Source organism: Lynx canadensis, chromosome B3, assembly GCF_007474595.2.
Source record: "Lynx canadensis isolate LIC74 chromosome B3, mLynCan4.pri.v2, whole genome shotgun sequence".
Taxonomy (NCBI): Eukaryota; Metazoa; Chordata; class Mammalia; order Carnivora; family Felidae; genus Lynx; species Lynx canadensis.
This window is the reverse complement of record NC_044308.2, coordinates 99,239,420-99,259,203: the sequence shown is the minus strand read 5'-3', so window position 1 is coordinate 99,259,203 and position 19,784 is coordinate 99,239,420. Positions and strand designations below refer to the sequence as shown.

At 43.9% G+C, this 19,784-nt stretch overlaps 1 long non-coding RNA gene across 1 annotated transcript; it reads right to left on the bottom strand.

Moving 5' to 3' along the window:
- Positions 1-710: 710 nt before the first annotated feature.
- On the bottom strand, positions 711-18,003 carry LOC115517234. Its single transcript, XR_003969748.1, has 4 exons — positions 17,909-18,003; positions 17,465-17,610; positions 4,341-4,458; positions 711-721 (listed from the first exon to the last, which is right to left on the bottom strand). It is a non-coding gene; the product is annotated as an uncharacterized LOC115517234 (long non-coding RNA).
- Positions 18,004-19,784: the final 1,781 nt, after the last annotated feature.

The following is a 19,784-nucleotide window of genomic DNA, read 5'->3' as shown; positions in this document are numbered from 1 at the left end:
AGTGTCTACCAATGGATGAATGGATAAAGAAGATGTGGTGTATAGATACAAAATATAATAGTTAGTCATGAAAAAGGAGGAAATCCTGTCATTTGCAACAACATAGATGAACATAAGTGAAATAAGACAGAGAAAGACAAATACTGTACAATCTCACTGATAACACGGGAGCTAAAAAGAAAAGCCAAACTCAATAGATACAGAGAACAGGCTGGTGGTTGCCAGAGGCAGAGGGTGAGGGAAAACACCGGTGAGGAGGTCAAAAGTTACAGACTTCCAATTATAAAACAAGTAAGTTCTGAGGATGTGATGTACAGCCTGGTGACTATAGCTGACAATACTGTATTATGTATTCAGAGTTGTTAAGGGAGTAGGTCTCAAAAGCTGTAATCAAAAGAAAAAAAATATCTGTAACTGTGTGGTGATGGATGTTAATTAAACTTATCGTGGTGATCACCTCACTATATCTACGTATATTGGTCACTATGTTGACCAATTGATACACCTTAAACTAATATAATATTATATGTCAATTATATCTCAATTAAAAAAATCTTTTAAAGCAAATCCCTGAACTGAAATATACGAGATTTTTTTAAATTGTTAGAGTATTTGTTTTTTACCATCTTTTAATTTCTAATTTCTAATTAAATTTCTAACTACCATCTTTTAATTTCTAATCAGTAGTTTCATAAAACAACAACAAAAACGGGAAACAAAGCTGTCACTCTTCCCTGCCCACACTATAGCTTAGCAGGGAAAGCACTGACCTCAGGACAAAATCATAAAAACTTTCAGTTAACTAACGATCGCTGGTAAATTTCCATTTAAATATCTTTGCCTTGTTATCTCCAGTTGCTTTTCAAACTGTTAGGTCACTAAAGTCTGCTTTTGAGACAAAGACTATTCCTGCCCCAAAAGTCAGGGGAAATATAAAAAAATGAAATTAGTGATTAAGGATATAAGTTAATTAATGCAATCACTTTGGCTTAATCATTTGAAGTCCAGTTTTTTTTTTCCTCCAGCACACCTGAAAATACACTATCCCCCAGCTATCAGAATTACACCGAGATCTGTAATTTTTCAATGATGAATTTATAGCGCTCACATACACGAAGAGAAGAAATAGAATCTGGAGGGCGAGTCATACAAAATTATTATATGCTGACATATATATGCCAAGTTTTGCATACACATGCTCCTACATATTTTTAAAAGATTGGTTCTGGGGCGCCTGGGTGGCGCAGTCGGTTAAGCGTCCGACTTCAGCCAGGTCACGATCTCGCGGTCCGTGAGTTCGAGCCCCGCGTCAGGCTCTGGGCTGATGGCTCGGAGCCTGGAGCCTGTTTCCGATTCTGTGTCTCCCTCTCTCTCTGCCCCTCCCCCGTTCATGCTCTGTCTCTCTCTGTCCCAAAAATAAATAAACGTTGAAAAAAAAATTAAAAAAAAAAAGATTGGTTCTCTAATACTAACAATAAAATTTTTGCTCCAACTAAGCAATTTTGATAATTCTTTTGAGACACATTTACCTAATGAATAATCACCTTTTAACCTTATACTCTTTGAACACTAATTTTCTTTTTACCATCTTACCTGTTTTTAAGCGTTCAAGTCAATGACATTAAGTATATTCACATCATGCATCTCCAGACCTTTTTCACCTTAGCAAACTGAACCTCTGTTCCCATCAAAGAACTCCCCATTACCTCCTTCCCCCAGCACCTGGCAGCCAGCTTCCTACTTCCTGTCTCTATGAATTCGACTACTCTAGGTACCTCGAGTAAGTAGAATCATACGTTTGTCTTTTTGTGACTGGCTTAATTCACTTAGCATAATGCCTTCACATTTCGTCCATGTTGTAGCTTGCGCCAACATTTCCCTCTTTTTTTACGCTGAATGATATTCCGCCGAATGGCCGTTGCTAGACCTTGAGATTGCTCTGCCTTCCGGCTATTGTAAATAATGTCGCCGTGAACATGAATGTGCAATATTTGTCGGATTCTCTGCCTTCACGTCTTTGAAAGAAGTAAAGGAATCCCAGAGGTGGAATAATCGATCGCGTGGTGATTCTATGCTTTCTTTTTATGGGGAACTGCCGTGAGTTTTCCACAGTGGCCGCATCATTTTACATTCCCCCCACAGCAGTTCACGAGGCGAACACTACATTTTAAAGCCATACCTCTGAAAACCTTGTGTAAAAATCATGTGACCTCAAGATGAGCATTTGCATTTTTTTTTAATGTTTGTAATGTTTATTTATTTTTGACAGAGAGAGAGAGAGAGATGAGGGAAGTGGGGGTGGCAGGTATCTCTCCCTAACTCTGTAGTCAGAGGGGCATTGCTCAGCAAGTCCTGTTACCCACTGTCCTAGGTGATGGAGACCTGGCCCCTTCTAGAAGCCTTTTCTGTAGGCTCGTAAGTGTATTCTAGAAGTGGTCTCCAAACAGCACTGCCCAGAATGACTCCATTTGCAATTTCCTTCATCTTTGATAATCTCATTGGATTCTCCTCTTTTTTCCCTTGTCTAGACTTCCCATTAATTTCATCTTTAGCCTTTTAGTATTTTTGCCAGTACATGTCTGAGAATTCCTCCGGGTTTCCTTCTACCCAGATTTTCCACACCCTCAGCAGGAAGTTGCTCTCTGAAGGGCTTGTAGAAAATGATTACGTTTTGACTGGGATTTGTGAGGTATAATTGTTGTGACCATCAGAAAGGCAAGAGGGGCTTTTATACCTGGAATACGTGGTCTGTAGAAGTGACTTTTGTCACTTAGGGTTAGGAAGAGGTGATGGAAGAGATGGAGGTGACACAGAGGTTCGTTCTCATGGGAGAGAGGGAGCTTCTGGAGTTTCGCCCTCATATGGTGCCTGAGGATTCTCTTGTGCATCCTTCTCTAGCTTCTCCTGTATCTTCTCAAAGATCTGTCCTCCAAACAGGACTGTGGCAAGGACTGGGACTTAACAGTGATCATGTGTATGTTTCAACGCTGTCCTCACTGACAGCCACTCCTGAGTCTTCTGTGCTAGATCCCATTCCTCACAGTCTCTAAGAGGTAAGGTGCCCTGACCACTGTTCTTTTTTAAAAATTTTTTTTAACGTTTATTTATTTTTGAGACAGAGAGAGACACAGCATGAACGGGAGAGGTTCAGAGAGAGGGAGACACAGAATCTGAAACAGGCTCCAGGCTCTGAGCTGTCAGCACAGAGCCCGATGTGGGGCTCAAACTCACGGACCGAGAGATCATGACCTGAGCCAACGTCGGCTGCTTAACTCACTGAGCCACCCAGGCACCCCTGGACCACTGTTCTTAGATCTCTTCTCTGCCCTATTCACTTTCCCTAGGTGATTTCTACCAGTCCCATGCATTAAATAGATCTTTATGCTAATAACTTCCAAGTGTATATATCCCATTTTGTCCTATTCTTAAAACTCTAGATTTGTTTATTCAACTTCTATACAGTTATCTCAAAATGGATATATAAGAAGAATATTAAATTGAATGTATCTAAAATCAAACTCGTTACTTTTTCCACCCACGTTAATTTTCACCTTCTTCTGTCTTTCCTAGTTCAGTAAATGGCTCCAGCACTTACCGGTAGCTCAGGCCAAAAATCTTGTCATCTTTAACTTTTCATTCTCAACTGTTACATCGAATTCAATCCGTAAAATCCTGCCGCTTTTGCGTCATAAAGTCTACCCGTTCTCACCTCCTTCAGTGCTAACAACCTTGCCTGTCACCATCACCTCCTTCCTGGATCCTGCCGTGGTCACCCAACTGCCCCTCCACCCGCTTCCAAGCTGGCCCCTCTACAGTCTCACCTCCCCAGTGTTCCTAAGGCTGATCTTTCATCACATCACCTCTGTTCTCAAACCTCTAAGTGCTTCTCATTTGACTCCCAGAATAAAACTCAAAGTCTTTGTCATGTCCTGTGGGTCACATGAGGCCCTATGTCATCTATATCTGGCTGCCACGTTCATCATATCTCATACTGTTTTTGCCCCTGTTCCTCTATTGTATCCACACTGGACATCCAGACCTTCTTCACACACGCACCCAGAATTCCCACCTCAAAATCCTGAACTTTGCTTTCCCCTAAGTCTGGAACACTCTTCCCACCATTTTTACATGGCTCCCTCCCTCCTTGCATACAGGTCTCTGCTCATATGCCACCTTCTCTGAGAAGTCTTTTCTCATGACCTTATGCAGAATCTCCACTCTCCCCACCCCAACAATACAGATGGTCATACCACAGAAAATGGCTATCCTTGTAGGTCAAAATGGTAGAATATTGTCAATTTCAATTGGTCTAACACACACATACATGTTATTGTGCTTACCTGTCATCCTTTATGTTTTTATGGTTTTACTATTTATTTATTGGCTTATTTTTTCTCCTCCCCGGGAGTGCAAGTATCTTGAAGGCAACAACTTGGATGGCTCACTTCTAGATAGTACCTGAAACAAAGAGGCATCTATACATCACCATCTGCTGTACACTTCTCTCATCTTTGGCCGAGCCCTTTGATAAATTAAGTGCATTAAACGGCTCTCTGTACAGGCGCACTGCCATTTTTGGAGGCTGATCCCTTTCACTCCTTATCAAGAGCCATCCTCTTCTGTTCTCAGATTCTCAGTTTTGAGATCCTGTCATCCCTCTTATACTGTTTTCTCTTTCAGATTGTCTGCTTATAGGATCAGATTGTACTTTCCTCTGAATTTCTGAAAGCTGTGTGCTGACTTTAGGATTCATGTCACAGTCCCCTGAATGGTTTTTTCCAGGCATTTTAACCTCCCCCCCATGTGAAAGATTCCAGCCCCCAGCTTCCTACACTTCTGCTTCAATTACCAGCTCTTTCTCAGAGGTCAGAATTAAATCTAGGAGAGAAGTTCCTTGTGTTTCTTTCTCTTCCTCTGCAAAATGAAATTATCAGCAAGACAAGGTCAAAAATATACTGTATGTTCTGCTTTTAGAGAAATGAGATTTCCAGTTGAAACTCAGTGGCTGGTAAGTTCCCACTACTGCTATGACTTGCAAATGTGTCAATTCTGTGATCTTTTTAGGAACATATTAATCAGAGCTCCATCTTATTTAGCTGAGGCTATTATATTCACTTATGTTATGCCAGGTACTTTCCAAACCATTTAACAGTGGATGGAACTTCAGTCATCAATATGATAATGTTTAGGACCTACTCCAAGGGATGCACCCAAAGACTATAACTTGAATCTCTAATTATACTTGATTCAGAGTGTTTTTTGAATGCCACTGTTGATGAAAAAAATTAATGATATTTGTTGAAGATGATGGAAGACTTTATTTAGGAACATCATGAATATATGGAGACCACTGTGATGAAATTTCACAGGGAGAGAGATTGGGCTCAACTCTGAACACAGGATGGGCAAGTGGGAATTTATAGCCAAGGAGCACAGTAGGGATCAGTGGATGAAAAATTACTGAGACGAAACATCCAGGGTAAGGGTGGGAGGGTCCAGCTAAAATGACCTAACCGGGTTCTTGCTGAAGACAGGCCAGGGTGATCAGACATCCGCTGGGGGGGATAGTGGAGCATGAGGAACCTGATCAGTTATGAACGGTGGAGGGCTCTGGTTAAACTGACTTAGCACGGTTCTTGCTAAAACTAGGTTTTATAAGGTGGTGCACAGGAGAAAGAGACTGAGTAAAGTTTGATCAAAGTAATGTATTTTTGGGGCGCCTGGGTGGCGCAGTCGGTTAAGCGTCCGACTTCAGCCAGGTCACGATCTCGCGGTCCGTGAGTTCGAGCCCCGCGTCAGGCTCTGGGCTGATGGCTCGGAGCCTGGAGCCTGTTTCCGATTCTGTGTCTCCCTCTCTCTCTGCCCCTCCCCTGTTCATGCTCTGTCTCTCTCTGTCCCAAAAATAAATAAACGTTGAAAAAAAAAAAAAGTAATGTATTTTTGCCACAAGTAGCGAAAGGGGGTGGGTGGGAATAGCACAGAGTAGGGATCAAGGGCCTGGATTTGGAGTCAGACATACTTGATTTTGAGTCCCAGTGTTCTATGTATTAGGAAAACAGAAACCAAACAAGTAACTTTAACAGAAAAGAATTTAACGGAGAGAATTGGTTAAATGGGTATCGGAGATGCAAAAAGGTAAAGAAGGAAAAAAAAAAAAGAGGACACTGAGGCACCAGAGGGATAATGACTTTAGGAAGCAGCTTCTTCCCTAGGGCTAGGGGACCAAGAGAAGAAGATGAGGGTATCAGAACTTCGAAGCTCAGAGCAGGGCCCTTTATAATTGGGACCCAGACCTCTGGGAAAGGGGTGCCCATTGACTACTGCTGGTATTTGTGAGGTGCTGGTCTGGGAATGTGGAAAGTTACTGCTGCTGAGGTCAAAACCACAGCTGGGGTGAGGCTGACCATACCAGGAAGCAAACAGGAAGAAGCAGTCCCTACTCCCTTGCCCAGCCTTACAGTCTCCTGCCAGCATGCCAACAGAGCACCTATGACGAAGCAGAAATGCGGTTTGCAGAGTCCCAGACTCAGCACCTCAGAGAAGATTGGTTTTGAAACAGAAAGAGATCACCTAGTAACCGGGATAATGGCCTTCAGGACTTAGAGAAGCTCTCTTGGCCTCAATTCCTCTACCTGTGTAACGGGAGGAAATGCCTCCCTTCCAGGTTTTGGTGAGGATAAATGAATGGTGAATATAGATTGCCCAGCAAGTGCATCAACAGCAGCTCTACATGTATGTTCCTGACACCCCATCTTCAGCCTCAATCCAGCAGCCAGAGGGTAACCAGGAAAGGTAGAAAGAAAGATGGTAAAGAGGGAAGAAGAGAGGAGATGAGAGAAAGAAGGGGCAGGCGGAGGGGGAGAACGGAAGGCAAGTGAGATGCACCCCAGGCTTGTGTAGCCAAGTCTAGGGGGAGATTTTACACCACCGGAGGGAAGGGCTGAGGCTCTGTGGACCATTCCTGGTCTTCTTGGGCGGGCTTTTCCCATTTGGAACAGATTACGTGCTCCAGGTGCTTTTAATGACTCCTGGGTGTTGTTATGATTTCTGCAAAATCAAGGGAACTAATAAGGGTAGTTGGAGGTATGTGACCATTGTCTAAAATGTGAAGGCCCAGTGGCGTGGCAAAGGATGACAGCAGGAGGTCTTAATGAGTTAGACAACACATTAATCCTGGCTTGTTTCTCCTTTTAACTGTTTTTTTTTCTTCCTTGTGTGTCTTTGGCTGGCTCTAACAGCTGTTCCAACTGTGTAATTAAGTCATTTCTAAAAGAGCTGAGCAGCTGGGTCAGTACTATATGTTCCAGTGATCATTGGCTGTCAGGCTCAAACTTAAATTAATATTCTAAACAGTTATTGAATTTCTGCTGCCCCATCTTCATGGAAACCAGCAAGTGGGATGAGACTGCTATTCAGGCTTCTACTTCTATCAACAAATTCAAGGAGGGATAAAATCCAGAGCCAGCCTGCTATGTCCAACAATATTTCTTAGACTAGCTGTTGATGTGAAAAGTAGATAAGACTAAATTTAGTCTGAGGAATTGGAAATGTGGCTGTTCACTGTAGGCTGACAGGACAATCATCACTCCACCACGCTGAGCTGTCTCTCTTTGCCTCTTGGCCTCATTTCCTTCCTGGATAATAAACATAAATTCCTTACAATGCAAAAGGGTTACTTTCTGGAGGTGCAAATTGAAATTTGCTAGCTGTATAAACTTATGAAATTAGTTTTGCTGGTGGAATAAATCTTAATTAAAGGACTACTTTGAAATAATGGAGAGTAATAAAATATTTTTTGTTATGTTCACCTTGGCACCAGCCACATTCATTTAATGATCTACTTTTCTTATTTAATGGATGGCATTAGATTAGCTTTCCCAACAGTTTCATTTCCAAAAAGTTAATGAAGTCAAAAGCTAAGTATATATAGTAGATCATTAGGTTTTCTGCTTAGAACAACCAATATTTGGGGCGCCTGGGTGGCTCAGTCGGTTAAGCGTCCAACTTCAGCTCAGGTCATGATCTTGCGGTTCATGGGTTTGAGCCCCGTGTCAAGCTCTGTGTTGACAGTTCAGATCCTGGAGACTGTGTCAGATTCCGTGTCTCCCTCTCTCTGCTCATGCTCTCTGTGTCTCTCAACAATAAACAAATGTAAAAAAATAAATAAATAAAAAGAACCGCCAATATTCCATAGTTCTTGATCCTGCTTTGTGTTTTGGAACAAGATGAGATTTATTAGAAAAACTAGTCCCTCTTTTTATACTAAATTCTCTATACTAGGAAATCATTTTAATGATCAGAATTGCAGAGGAAACAGCATCTCCTCCAAATAAGTAAATTGCCCAAATATCAGGTGTTTTTTGTGACTTTTCATAAAAAGAATTGAATGAAAATAATAGATTTAATGTATGAGAATCAAAATTTGGGAATGTAAAAATTGATGTGTCACAACCCAGTCTTACCAGGGAGCCGGGGACAGGGTTTCAAGCATTTACTCAAGGCAGTAACAGGAGTAAAATTTAACTTTTTATAAAATCATTTTGTTTGCTTGTTTTCTTTTAATTTTTTTAATGTTTTTTTTTTTTTTTTTTTTTTGAGAGAGAGACAGAGACAGAGAGACAGAGCACAAGAGGGGGAGGAACAGAGAGAGAGGGAGACACAGAATCTGAAGCAGGTTCCAGGCTCTGAGCTGTCAGCACAGAGCCTGACATGGGACTCGAACCCACAAACCGCAAGATCATGACCTGAGCTGAAGTTGGATGCTTAACCGACTTCAAGCCACCCAGGCACCCCTTGTTTGCTTGTTTTAAGGTGGGACTATATCCACGTCTCTTCCATCAGGCTTCTTAAGGAAAGAGCACAGAATTTGGGTTCAAAGGCCTCGGTTTGCTAGTCAACAGGGACTAGATTTACAATTCCTGCCTGAAACAACCAAAAAGCAAAACAAAATAAAACAAAACTCCAAAAAAAAAAAAAAAGAAACAATGGTCTTCAAAAATTTGAACACTGGGGAACAAAGGATTGTTACTCTTGAGACATGATAAAAAGTGAAGTGAGTCTTACAATCTATGTAAAGTCAGTGCTATCTTACATAAAATCTCAGATGTTTTTCTCGTAGAAATCAAAAAGTTGATTCTAAAATATGTATGGAAATGCAAAACAACAAGAATAGTCAAAATAACTTTGAAAAAGAAGAGCAAATTTGGAGGACTTATACTACCTGATTTCAAGACTTATCATAAAGCTGTAGTAATCAGACAGTATGGTATTGGCCTAAAGATAAACAAATAGATCAGTGGGATGGAATGGAGATTGGAGAAACGGGGTTACATATATCTGACATGCAATTGACAATCAAAAAAGGTGCAAAGAAAACTCAACAGAGAAAGGACAGTCTTTTCTATAAATGATGCTGAAAAAATTGGCTATGCATTTGCAAACAAACAAACAAATAAGAAATTCAGCACACTCTCACATCATGTAAAAATTAACCAAAATGGATCAGAGGCTCAAATCATAGAACTTCTAGAACACATAGAAAAAAAAAAAAAAGAATCTTTGTGATCTGGGGTTAGGCAGGCTTCTTAAATATGATCCATAAAAGACAAAATATGATCCATAAAAGACACATTTTATAAATTTGACCTCATCAAAATTTAAAAGGTCCACTCTTCAAGAGACATGAAGAAGAGAACGAAAATACAATCTACAGAGTGAGAAAACTATCTGAAAAATCACATCTGATACCCAAAATATTTAAAGAACTCTCAAACCTCAATAATTAGCAAATAACCTAATTTTTAAAATGGGCAAAAGATTTGAATAGACACTTCACTAAAGAAGATGTATGAATGGCTAATAAGCGCATGAAAAGATACTTACAGTCATTAGTCATGGAGGAAATGCAAATTAAGACCACAACGAGATCTTACTACATGTGAGAATATATAAAATGGAAAAGACTGACCATAGCAAGTGTTGGCAAAGATGTGGATAAATGAACTCTCATACACTACTGGTATGTAAAACATATAACCACTTTGGAAAACAGTTTAGCTATTTCTTAAAAGTTAAAGTTTTTTTAGTTAAAGTTAAATAAAGTTAAACTTTATTTCTTAAAGTTATATGATGTACCTATCATATAACCCAGATATTCCATTTCTAGCTATTAACCTAAAAGAAATGAAAGCCTATGTCCACGGCAAGGACTTGTACATTAATGTTTATAACAGCTTTATTCATAATAAACCCGAAACAGAAATAATCTAAATTTCCAGCAAAGAATGGATAAATTGTGGTATATCCATACAAAGGGATATATGTCAACTATAAAAAATGAACCACGGATGCACACAACATTAATGAATCTCAGGATAAGTGAGATGAAGCCAGACAAAAAAAAAAAAATGTGCACACTGTATGTTTCTATTTATATAAAATTGTATAAAATGAAAAGCATAGTAATGGAAGGCAGATCAAAGTTTGCCTGGAGATGGTAGCATAAGGGTGGATAGGAAGGTGGGGTGGGGCAGGGGAAGGAAGTCTAAAAGGGCTGAGGGGAGGCGCCTGGGTGGCGCAGTCGGTTAAGCGGCCGACTTCAGCCAGGTCACGATCTCGCGGTCCGTGAGTTCGAGCCCCGCGTCAGGCTCTGGGCTGATGGCTCAGAGCCTGGAGCCTGTTTCCGATTCTGTGTCTCCTTCTCTCTTTGCCCCTCCCCCATTCATGCTCTGTCTCTCTCTGTCCCAAAAATAAATAAACGTTGAAAAAAAAAATAAAAAAAAAAAATAAAAGGGCTGAGGGAATTTATGGGGCTGATATATTCATTATCCTGATTATTGTGATGGTTTCACCATTTTATACATATCAAAACTTACCACATTTTACTTTAAATATGTGCCGTTTGCTGTAGTTCAGTTACATTTCAATAAAGTTGTGTTTAAAAAGGCCTATGTTGGGGCATCTGGGTGGCTCAGTTGGTTAAGCGTGACACTTGGGCTCAGGTCATCCTCTCGCAGTTTGTAAGTTTGAGCCCTGCCTTGGGCTCTGTGCTGACAGCTCGGAGCCTGGAGCCTGCTTCAGATTCTGTGTCTCCCTCTCTCTCTGCCCCTCCCCTGCTCCCTCTCTCTCTCATTCTCTCTCAAAAATGAATAAATATTAAAAATTTTTTGAATAAATAAAATAAAAATAAAAAAATGAAAAGGCCTATGTTCGAGTCATAGTTATGTGATCTCGAACGAGTTTCTTGAACAAGTGTACCTGAATTCCCTTCGGCGGCAAAGGAAGGCAGTAATAACAAGCATGTCACAGAGGTGAGAACCTGTAATGACAGCCCTTGCTTGGAAAAGTACTACATCGATGGCGGGTACAGCATCTTGTCCTCCCTGTAAAGAACCTGATTTTACAATTAATCCCTCAGACAGTGTTCTCTCTCCAGGCTGTATCTTTTATCTTCAGAAATCAAAGGACATGATTTTTGAAGCAGAGGTAGTTCAATCTCTTAAAATGCCTTTATAAACCAAGTCCGACGAGGAGAAATGAGAACACACAGGAGATTAAAAAGCAACAGCATAGCATGTGTAGCACTCAGGTGGAAATCACACTTGCCCGATCATCAATGCGCACAATAAATTCAAACCATCTGGCCTAGGTGTGAGCCACCCCCCCTCCAACCCTCCCACATTCACATGACAAAAAAGTATAACAATTAAATAAATAAACAAGCAAACAAATAAATAAATAATAAAGATCGTATGCTTTGGAGTCAGACTTCAGATCAGATCCTGACTCGTCACTCACTGAGTCTGTGATTTGGACAGCTCACTCATTCTTGCTGAGTCTCAGTTTCCTCACTTCTTTTAAAAAAAAAATTTTTTTTAACGTTTTATTTATTTTTGAGACAGGGAGAGACAGAGCATGAACAGGGGAGGGTCAGAGAGAGGGAGACACAGAATCTGAAACAGGCTCCAGGCTCTGAGCTGTCAGCACTGAGCCCGACGCGGGGCTCGAACTCACGGACCGCGTGATCATGACCTGAGCCGAAGTCGGCCGCTTAACCGACTGAGCCACCCAGGTGCCCCTCAGTTTCCTCACTTCTAGACCCATTACCTGTATGGCTGGCTATGAGGAAGAAACATGAAAAATACCTTGGACAGCACCTGGCACAGGGGAGGTGCTCAGTAAAAGTTTAACAGACTGGACAGTGGTAGATCTTGAGTAGCAATCTCCTGGCCCCAGTTCAATACTCCTTCCACTATCCTCTGCTGCTAGTTTCCTTTGCTACTCTGTGGCAGAGGGGCAATCAGATATCAGGAGTCTTAGCTCTCAGTCTGGCTTGTTACTGTGCAAGGTCATTTTTTTACACCACCATGAATCGGAATTCATTTATTAATTAGGGAAAAGGGCACGTAGAGATAAAATCATATTAGTTGCAGGAAAAAATCCCTTTGGCCTCTCGTCCAATGCCATTAATTACCAGCTCAGTTCCCAGTGTCTCTCTACTGAAGCATTCTCTGACTGCTACTGCCCCTCTGAGCCACAACCCTTTCAAGAGCTTTACACCAGGTAGCCCTGGTGCTGGACTGCAAAGGATGTTCTTCAGGTGCATAATTGCTGCTGTGGCAGCTCTCAACCACTAGATGGCACACAACTCTCTCCTTTCAGATGAGAAAAGCTAGCGAAGCCATGGAAGGAAGTCTGAAACCAGGCATATTTCAAATCGGGTGAAAATGCATTTATTTTAAAGAGTTGCCCCCTTTGCTTTCAAATATGGCCAGGACAAACCAAAGAGCATGGAAGGAGATCATGCTAAGGCCTGAGAGATGACGGGAGAAGGGAGGCTGCGTTGGGGACACCCAGGAGGGTTGGCAGAAGAGAGGATGTGTCTTGTTGGTGTTTGCACCTGGTCTTGTTGCCTCCCTCCCTGCTCATAGGCTGGCCAGAGCTCCTAACTCCAATATGGGTTATAGGGTTCCCTGTCCCTGACTGAGGGTCTACTTGAGCCTTGACGAGACGTCAAGGTTCCTGAATTCCTCTTCTACTCCCATAAAGATGTGTTCCTTACCTCTTTTCCCATAATGGCAAGGACATGGTTTTTACATTTTCCCGCATGTTCTCTGCTGCTGAGCAGCCACTCCAGATAGAACTTATTGTTGTTGTTACGCCAGTACAGGGATACACGAGTCTATTTTATCTGTATTTCACCTGAATACACCCAGGCCCGGGCAGCAGTGGTCCTGCCCCTCCTACCAGCCACAGCTCCCTGCAGCCCCCTGCTGAGAGGGTCACCATCTTCCTTCCTTGTCCTTCCTCCTCCCTCAGACTCCATCAGCTGGCAAAAGGCGTATTATGGAACCCAAAGCATTTGTAATACCTCCCCCAGGAGCTCATAAATCTCACTTGCAAAGAAGAGAACATTCCCATTGCCTGAAGTAATTCAAAGCCCTGCACTTAAATCTGGTGTCATCATCTTTCCTATCAAACCTTGAGGGAACGTGGTACGGACATACAGACAAATAATTGCAACATAAACCTGAGGGAGTGAGGAGGGCAGGTTAGAGATGATCACCAAAGCCGAGTGAGTGGGAGTTACCTAGTCCCTAGGCTGAGGAGAGGGGCTGGAACGAGGAAACACGTTCTCCTTGGACACAACGGCATGCGGGCTGGAGGCAAGGAAAGGCAAATGCAAGCAACGGGCACAGGCAGTATTGTTGTGCTAGAGAGTGAAATGCAGACAGTCACTGAGGAAGCAGCCCCTGCGACAGGCACTTGCTAGATAGAGGGCCTCTTGTGCCAGAGGGAAAGGCTAGGCCTCTGGCTCTAAGTGGTGAACTGAACCACCGAAGAGTTTGATAAGGACAGTTTATATTCTATTTTTTAATTAAAATTTTTTCATGTTTATTTATTTTGAGAGAGAAAGAAAGAGAGAGAGAGAGAGAGCAGGGAAGAGGCAGAGAGAGAGGGAGAGAGAGAGAATCCCAAGCAGGCCCTGTGCTGTCAGCACAGGGCCTGATGTGGGGCTCGATCTCACGAACGATGAGATCATGATTTGAGCCGAAATCAAGAGTCAAATGCTTAAGCGACCGAGCCACCCAGGCACCCCACGACAGTTTATATTTCAAATAAGCTGCTCTTCCCCTAAGATGAAGGACAGATTTAGGAAAGATATTCCTGTGTCCTGGGAAACCAGTCGGGATGCTACTGCAGTAATTCAAGCAGGAGATGATGTGGCCTGAACTAGGACAGTGGTGAAGGCAGAGAGGAGCATTGAGAAGGTCCATATAAGAGGACCCCATCAACCAACTGAATGTGAGGGACCAGGGCAGACCCCTAAGTGTCCAGCTTACAAGAGTAAGGAGATGTGGGATCAAGAGGGAGAGCTGATTTGGAAGGAAGGTGATAAAACAGGACGTGTGCATGTTGAATCTGAAGTGCTCAGAGGACATCCAGCTGGAGATGACCAGCAGGCAGGTGCAGGCAAAACCTGATCAAGGGCCTGGGCCAGCAATATTTATTTGGGAGACAGCAACAGATGAGTGTGGTTAAAACCAGGACAGTGGATGACCTTGTTCTGGCATGGAGTGAAGAGGAAGAAAAGCAGAGGGTCAAGGAGTGGGTCAGTGTTGATTCCTTTACCATTGACATTGAGGGGATAAGTAGCAAAAGAGAAGCTATTGGAAAGAGAAATCCATAAGGGAGACAGAGAAGAAATGGCCAGGGAGGTGTAAGTGGGAGCAGGAAAGTGCTTTGCAATAGACTCCAAATGATTAGAAGGAAGGAGTCAATGCATTCAGTGCAGCAGAGAGGCCCAGCAAGGTGAGGAGTGTGGACTCTCCACACTGCCTGGTGATGGGGAGGCTGCAGAAGACTGATGGCAGTGGACTGGAGAGCCAAGGGAGCTTGAGAAAGTGGAGACAGCGAGGGCAGATTACCTTCTGGGCGCACTGGCTGAGAAGGGGAGGAGAGAGGTGGGCGATGGGGTGGTGGCCATGGGATGGGGGCCTAGCAGGGCTGAACTGAATATAAGGCAATGAAGCTTATGTTACTTGCTTGATTTTAAAGTACAGGCATTTATTTTTTACCTTGTCTTTTGAAATCATTATAGATTCACAGGAAGTTGCAAAAACAGTACAGAGAGATTCTACGTGTCCATCACCCAGCTTCACCCAATAGTAACAGCTTACTTTGCTGTCGTATATATTACTAAAACCAGGAAATTGACATTGCTAAAACCTATAGACCTTCAACAGTTTTTACATGCACTTATGTGTGCATGAACAGTTCTGTGCAACTTTACCATCAGTATAGATTTGTGCCACCACCACCGCAATCAAATACAGAACTGTTCCAGCACCACAAAGGACTCCCTCAAATTATCTAACCTCTGGTGACCATGAATCACTGTAATTGTCATTTTGAAAATATTAAAGGAATGCCATTACATCGTATGTAACATTTAGAGACTGTCTTCTGTCACTCAGTCTAATGTCCTTGAGACCATCAATGTTGTTGCAGTTATCAAGAGTTTGTTTCTTTTTATTACGGGGTAGTATGTGTATATGGGAATATCACCCTTAGTTCAGCCATTTACTTCTTTGCAAGGCATTTGGGGTGTTTTCAGTTTGGGGTTATTAAGGATAAAAGCTGCTGTGAACATTGTATAGAAGTACGGGAGACATTTTTGTGATATTAGTTTACATTTCTCTGAAATATTTGCCATATTTGTATCGTATGTTAAGTGTATGTGTAGTTTTATAAGAAACATCAAACTATCTTCCAAAAGACTATACCATTTTGCGCTTTCAATAGCAATTTATGAGTGATCCAATTTTTCCATATTCTCACCAGCACTTGGTATTGTCAGTATTTTTCGTGTTAGCATTTCTTTTTTTTTTTTTAATTTTTTTTCAACGTTTTTTATTTATTTTTGGGACAGAGAGAGACAGAGCATGAACGGGGGAGGGGCAGAGAGAGAGGGAGACACAGAATCGGAAACAGGCTCCAGGCTCTGAGCCATCAGCCCAGAGCCCGACGCGGGGCTCGAACTCACGGACCGCGAGATCGTGACCTGGCTGAAGTCGGACGCTTAACTGACTGCGCCACCCAGACGCCCCTCGTGTTAGCATTTCTAATAGGTGTAGGATATAGGAAGCTTTTGTCTGTGTTGTGTTTTGTTCGTTTGAAGTTTTTTTAGCAAAGGTGAGCCTTCGGCACGTCTGTGGGTGGAGGGGAAGCAATGAGCAGCGATAATGGATCGGAGGTCCAGGAGAAAGGAGATGAGCGGATGTAGTCCGGAGAAGAAGGAAGAGGCGGGGCGGGATGAGCTTGGACAGCAGGATGTGAGCCTTACTCTCTGACACCACAGGAAAGAATGTCAGGATGGCTAAGTGGGTAGAGATAAGCTGTAAGTGAGAGGGTGAAGAGTTGACTCTAAGCAACACGGCAGATGAGACAAGATTAGAGGTGGAAGGCCCTGGAGAACATTGTCACCTGGTGGGTAGCAGCGTAGGCTCTGGAGTTGCACTGATCTGGACTCCAATACCAGCTCCTCCAGCGCTCACCAGCTATGTGACCTCGGGCACACTACCCGATGTCCCCAAGTACTTGGTGTCCTCATTCATAAAACGGGGCAGTAACAGGCCCTCTCTTATAGGACTACTGAGAGAACTGAGTAAGGTTCTCTGAACCCTACCAGTGTAGAGTGGCAATGATGATGGTCACGCAGCAAATCAAAGAACTAAATACGCCAGAGAAATTCATGGTCCAAACAGTTTGATAATTCGGGGTTTCTCTGCCTTTCTACTGCTTCTCACAAACTAAAAATAACTTGAGGGTAAGCAGCATATGTCTTCCTTTTCTTTGTTTCCTAAGTATCCAGTTCAATTCATTCCTCCTAGAGGGCTCTGAGTAAAATGCGTTAGGTGATGGAATAAATGGGTGGCAGTCATCCGGGCAACAGCTCAGACTCCTGACTCTCAGGCTGCGTTCTCTTTCCACCACACCACCCCTCCTGGTGGGGCTCTCACTTCTGTGGTTGCTACCCCCAACAGACTAATCTCTCTCTATGATCACCAGACGAATAATGAGTCCTTGAACTGGGTTCTAGGTCAGTTCTGAAAATGCAAAACTCTATTATTATACACGATTAAAGTCAAGTGACCTATTTGTGTTGGTTACAAATTACCCAGTATTAAAAACGAAAAAGGAAAGACAAATTGTTGGACAGACTTCTTTGAAATTCCTGTTTTTTTTGTTTGTTTTAAGTTTATTTATTTTGAGAGAAAGAGAGTATGAGCAGGGGAGGAGCGAAGAGAGAGGAAGAGAGAGAAAACCCAAGCAGGCTCTGCGCTGTGCGGAGCATTGGGGGGGGGGGGGGCTCCAACTCACAAACTCGTGAGGTCATGATGTGAGCCAAAATCAAGAGTCCCACGTTTCACTGACTCAGCCACCCAGGAGCCCCTTGAATTACCTGTTTTTAGGACCACTTGCATCCTGGGAGGGCTTTAACTTCAGCAAGTTCAACAGGTTCAATGTCCGAGGGTTGAGTAGACCCAGCTCGCTGGGTTGCATCTTCAGTGGGTTCAGGTGCGCAGACAGGTGATGGCCGAGTGCGGTCTAGGCCAAGGAGAGAAAGGCCGCGGCCGGAATATGGCCGCACCCATGCACACCTGTGTCGAGTTACGTTTTTTCAACCTTCGTCCCCACCCCAACCTTCAAAAAAAATAATGTCTTGTAAAAACACCCAGCTTCCTGTCCATCTCTCTCTCTCTCTCTCTCTCTCTCTCTCTCTCTCCCCCCCCCCCCCCCCCGCCTCCTCCCTCGGATGAGATACATAGAAATGCAGCTAAAATGCCGCCTGCAGGCGTTCAGGGGAGAGGGGCTCCGACAAAACGCGTAAGCAATGGAGGCAAACCAAAGAAGTTGGAAAATCCACAAACTGCAGATCATCCCCTCCTCACGACGTTCCAGTCTTGGCAACAGAGGCTCCGCCGGCGGAGGTGGAATTTAACTTTTCCCGGGACTTTCTACAGCCCAAAAGCACCGGGTCCTGCCCAGCAAACCACTCGCTCTGGCCACCAGGGGTCAGGCTGCGGCCGGGACACCCCGGGCTGAGCTCCGCCCCCCCGCTGTCCCCCAGGCCCCGCCCGCGTCCCGGAGAGCTCACCCACACTGGGCCCAGCGCGCCCAGCCCTGGCCTGTGGGATTCCTTTCCCGTTTGTCACAGAGGCTGCCTGGGGTTGAGTTAGGTCCGCGAGGGAATCGTGCCCTCATTTCCATTTAAGTTTGAGAACCACTCACCTAAGGATCACGTGGGGCGGGGGAGGGGGGCGGAGGCGGCGCTTATTCTGGGTCCTGCTTGTGGAGGCAGACTCGGTAGGAGGGTTTGGGCCCCAGAATCTGCGTTTTACGCAAACTCTTTTGAGTAGTTCTGAGGCGGGTGGTGCAGGGCCACACTTTGACAAGACGCTGCTTTAAGCGATTGCTCAAACGAGGGCAATCCCTAAGTGGAGGGATTTGGCTCTGTGCCTTGCCCTGGACTTAAGTAGGCAGGTGGGATGAGGCATCAGATGTGTGGTCTCTGGCCACTTGAATAAACACCCAAGGTGAGGGGCGCCTGGGTCGCTCAGCCTGTTGGGCGTCTGACTTTGGCCAGGGTCATGATCTCGCGGTTGGTGAGTTTGAGCCCTGCGTGGGGCTCTGTCCTGACAGCTGGGAGCCTGAAGCCTGCTTGGGATTCTGTGTCTCCCCCCCCCCCCCCCCCCCCGCGCCCTTCCTCTGCCTGCGCGCTCTCTCTTAAAAATAAATAAATAAACATTAAACACACACACACACACACACACACACACACACACCCCACCCAAGGTGGGATGAAGGAGGGTGAGGATGAAGGAAAATTCTTACTCCCTGGTGCCACATGAAGACCACCACTGCCGCTGGCTCTTGCCCTCTCCTGATGTCCTTCATGGTCTGTGTTCCTTCTAATTTCCGGGCACCGGTTTCCTTGTTTCATCCCCTTTGATGTGCCTCCCTCCTCCTCATTGCTCAGCAAAAGCATCCTGGATTAGAGGCAGCCAAGCTCTCTGCTCAGGAAAATGTGTGTTGTCCTCATCTGGTGCTAAGATACAATTTGCTCCTGGAAACACCCTGATGTCCTAACTGCTTTGCAGGGCGGAGTGGGGGGTGAAATACAGCATCAAATATGCTCATCCATGGTAAGATGCAGCCCAGTTCCAGAAATCAATAAAAAAATATATATGTTTTAGAATTGAGAGAAGTTTCTCTCTTCTTCTCATCATCTGATGTTACTGTATTCATTCAACTCAGATTCACAGAGTACCTTCTGTGCCAAGAAGCTGCTCCAAGCGCTGTGGGAGAGTTAAGCCAGATTCATAGTGTGGTTGCCCTCACACGGCTGAAAATGAAAGAATAATAAATGAATTAGTGAATCAGAGTTGGAGGTTGTGACCGGTGCCATTAAAGAAATAAATAGTATTATGTGGCAGAAATGCCATGGAGGGACCCATTTCAGCTGGGTGTTCAGGGAACTTTCTGCGGAGGGGTCATGGAATTGAGGTTGAAATGAGGAGAAGGACTTGAGGTAGAATATTCCAGGTAGAGAGTACTTTCTTGCGGTTCCAGCTAAGCTCACCCAGCAGCTTGGCCCATGTTGGCAGAATTTCAACTCATTGCTTAACATGTTTTGACCACATGTTTTGAGTCACATGATGCTAGTTCGTCAGGATGCAGCTGTGAGCAAGAATGCCGTGGTTTCTGCCCTCCTAACGCTG